The 4,277-nt window shown below is 42.0% G+C and overlaps 1 pseudogene; it reads left to right on the top strand.

Annotated features, from left to right (window-relative positions):
• Positions 1–931: 931 nt before the first annotated feature.
• Positions 932–3,544, top strand: LOC119321456 (annotated as a pseudogene).
• Positions 3,545–4,277: the final 733 nt, after the last annotated feature.

The following is a 4,277-nucleotide window of genomic DNA, read 5'->3' as shown; positions in this document are numbered from 1 at the left end:
TAATTGCAGAGGATGACATCAGCATCCCTAGAGATGTGAAGCAGCCCATCCTTAATGGTTTCTACTACCATATCTACAACCCCGACTGGATTTATTAATGTATGGGATCTCTCCTTATCTGTCACCCACCCCGACGCCTCCGGCATATGTAAGCCACTGGTTCCTCCTCTGCTCTCTCTAATGCTATGTGTGTCCATGGCCATCGAGCCAAAATTTTTTACACGAATGAGATAATTTATGAGTCCGAATACTATGCATGAATGAATTTTTGAACAGATCATTCTTATATTTGCTTGAATTGGGAAGCAAAATAAAATCATCCTCTTTTGTGCTTTTTGTTTGCTGATACATTATATGGATGTACTGTGTATGTATGTAAAGGAGATAGAGATATAGGAGTTGTAGCTTTTATAAGACATTGGTCTTTAGAAACCCTGGTATTGATGGGGGAAGATAATTATCACTGTTTCCTGGTGAGAAAGCTTCCAAATCCAAAGAAAATAGGCATATATAATTTTTTCCCTGGAAATACAAATATGAAGAAATACATTGTATTTCTGGAAAAAAAGATAAAAATCTCTCCTTTTGTGTATTTTTATGGCTGATTCATTGTATGGGTGTACTGTGCATGTATGTAAAGGAGATGGAGAAAGATGGGAGTACTAGCTTTTAGAAATACCCTGACCTTTTGAAATTCTGATATTGATGGAGGGGAGTTAATGATCACTGTGTCTTGGTTATAAAGCTTGCAAAAATGTAGAAAAATAGGTAGAGCTATTAAACTTTTTTCTGGACATTATGGTCAACCTATTGTATTTCTGTTCCTTTGACACTTCTACATTCTTTTCATGACTGGTAACGAAAAATGTCCCCTTTTTGGTTAACAGAAGAGATTGCAAAGGAGTTGGATGCGTAGGGGCATGATATCCCGATGACAGTGGCCAACACCACCTACATGGGCATGAACGCCCTCCATGATGCTGGCGGCCTTGGCATGCTACCAGTCTACTTGTATCTCCCTTGGGAGGTCAAGATGGATGTTGGCATGCCCGATACCGTTCAGGGTAATTCATTCATTCATGCCTTTCAGTTCCTAGGCCTTGTGTTTTGCTGTGTGTGGATTTCATACTGTTCCCCTACTACTGTAAAGCCTCATTCTTGATAATACTCTGGCAATGCATTGATTTTTTGTATATTTCTTTTCTTTATTAAACTAAGGTCGTTTTGATTTTTCTGTGGGAACATGAACGATGATGTATCTACTTTGGCTAACTGTTTAGAGTTCCCAAAAGTTGAGAATTTATTAAAATGAGCAACAGAAAAATATAGCCTTACATTGAGAAAAAAAAGAGATGTAATTTCTAATTAGCGTGCTCACATATGTAAAGTGACAATATTTTCTTATATTTCTGATATGCAGTGTATCGGTATGATAGCCTTACATGTAATTTTGGCAATCCGGAACACAACATAATCTTGTTTTAAAGGAACAACTATGAAGTATAAGTTTGCTCACATAATCTTGATAGGCTTTCCCAGATTTTCATGCTAGCAAGACTCCTTGCATGATAAATCTGATCGAGTGGTTCAAAACTTTGAGAGCAGGCTAGCTAAATGTCAATATTGAATTGAACCAAGCATGCTTTGGTTTTTGTGATCACATAAGTGGATTTAGTTCAACTTGTAGTTATGGTATCTTGAGGAGAACATTCCTTGTTTGTTTCTTTGCTAGAAAATTTCTTGTTAGTTTTCTTGAGATAATTTTGTATCTGGGGCTGATCTCGAGTCGGTATTCTATGGCTGGATAGATGCTTAGTTCTCAAGATCTTACTTGTAGGTGATGAGTAAAGCATGTTATCTTTCTAGAATAGCTGCATTTTTTCAGCTATGTTAGGAGTATGTTCTCATGAATTATGTCCCTGGTCTCTCCTTCCCCCCTGCGTTCGAGCTGTGGACACAATGTGCTTTGCTCCGGTCACCGAACCGATGTTCTAGTGCTTGTGCTCTGGTGGTGGTTCTGGCCATCGAGTCGATGAGCTAGGTTGAAAAAGTAGACATGTTCAGGCTTAGTGATTTGAATGGTCATGAATTTTTGAGTTGCAAGGCCTATTTTGTGTGCTTTTGCCCTTCAGTTTCCTCTCAGTGTATGCACCTGTCTTGGCTGATGATTTTGATTCCACATGCTTGTAACTACTCCCTCCGTCCCATATATTGGATGTAATAAGATCTCATATTATGGGACGGAGGGAGTAGTTATTATCATGTCTTGTCCATCAAACTACCCTTTTAAATTGCCAATTATTGATGGTTATTAGACTTGAGGGACACAGTCTGTCATGATGAAGTTGTTCTATCAAGAGATATGCATCTTCTGCTGGTATCCTTTGAGCGAGCATCACCTAGTTTGCATCATTTTAATTTTATTTGTTACATCGGCCTTATAAATATGTATTGTCTATGTCAGTTATGCAGCGGTGTTGAATAAAATGCTGCCGGTGCATGTGCGCAGCTTGATGAATCGTTCGCTGACGATGCTCCACTGCTACTGTCGGGCTTCCACGTGATACCACTTGATGCCAAGACGGTTAGTATAGTTTGCACTGGCAGCATTTATCTTGCCCACTGTTTAACACTAAACAATAGGTCATGCACTTAAAACTGCAGGATGCACCATCAGCAACACGTACACCAGACCTTGCATCTACTCTTGAGGTTAAGGTTAGACCTGGTGTGCTCCTAGTGATGCATCCGGCAATAGAAGATGAGTACTTACCAGTGCTTTCCAGTTCTCGTATGAGAAACACCTTCGAGAGAGTGTTGCAGCAGTGGCGAGGGAGTATGTGAGGACTGTGGTGGCACGGTGTAGAGAGTGGCCATGGCAGTAGCCCCTTCTGGTCCTGGTGGACAGAGTGAAATGAAGAACCCTCCAGGATCTCCTGATGCTCCCATGCTTGCAAGGTGAAATGGTGCAAAGAGCTACAGTTTTTTTCCATTCGGAAGATGGTTGTCATTTTGTCTTAGTAGCACTGCCTGTGCTATTCCATGGTATCGCAATAGAGAAGTAATTTGGTTGTGTGGACAACTTCCAGGTTTCACACTGGAGCGGAACTCCTTTGCACGGACTCTCAGAGTGCGGACGCTTCCCTAAAAGCGTTGTTGCAGGACTCAGATTCAATCATTTGCTGTTCCCTGAAGGTCGGTTGTGTTCTTGATCATTTTGCCACGTGACATATATTCACTCTGGCATTGTGTGGGCCTAACAAAAAAATATTTGGCTTGCAACAATTTTAGGCTGCTCCTGTGTTCAGCTTCGCTAATCAGGTCGGCCTCGACATGTCGGAGGCGATGCTGATTGCTCTCCAGGTTGCCCAAGATCATGCATCAGGTACGTGGCCAGCCACCGCTCTGAATGAATTGCAGACTCGCCTCTGGGCTCCGGCTGTTTGTAACAAGATTGAAAGTTTGAAACTCTTGTTGTGTTCAGGGTTTCGCGTACCTCCCCGGCGGCGTGTGGGTGTCGAGCAGGGGTAGGAAGGTCATTTAGCTGCTGGAAGTTTGATCTCCTGTAGGGCGGACGGAGCGAGAAGACTGACCGATGGAGGTTCTGGCGCTGCTTGGTCTTTGATAGCGCTGATTGTTATAGCCGATGATGCATCATAAAAGTGCCTGTTGGCTGGTTCAAGTGTCGGAGGCCGGTGGTATTGAACCGGTGAACTAGTGTTGATATCCATGCCAATTGCGACGAAGACTCAGGTGGCCGGAAAGAAGCGCTGTGTTCTCCATCTCAGTGTATATTTGGCGTCGCGCTGGGTTCCTCTTGCTACCAAGTTTAGTCTTAGGTTTTGTGAGAAATGCAGTTTAATGATGACCGATATCATAGTGGCTTGTAGTTTTTAGCTCATAAATTTTTTCTGATGTGCCTTGTAGTTTTAGTCCATCACATGCTATTCTGATGAATACAATGCCTTGTATTGGCTGTGAATGAATGAATGTGTTCTGAACGGCTTCATCCTTGATTTGCTTGAGCCTAAGAATGTTGATTTGGCCGCCACGTGGGTGATGTGTACCAAATAAACCGTCTCCTTTTGTGTGTCTGAACTGTTGGAGGCCGGTGATATTGAATCCATGAAATACTGTTGAAATCAACGCGAATTTGCTCCTTGTGTTTAGTTGTTGTCCCCAACGACCATAGACTTTGCAATGAAATGAGAAATACTTCATCAAGGGTGATGTCTGCTGGAGACGTCTTTCTTGTTTGTCTTAATATAGATTGGATT

Source organism: Triticum dicoccoides, chromosome 6B (genome assembly GCF_002162155.2).
Source record: "Triticum dicoccoides isolate Atlit2015 ecotype Zavitan chromosome 6B, WEW_v2.0, whole genome shotgun sequence".
In the NCBI taxonomy this organism is placed as follows: Eukaryota; Viridiplantae; Streptophyta; class Magnoliopsida; order Poales; family Poaceae; genus Triticum; species Triticum dicoccoides.
The sequence above is the reverse complement of the archived record's forward strand: the minus strand, read 5'-3'. Positions and strand labels throughout refer to the sequence as shown.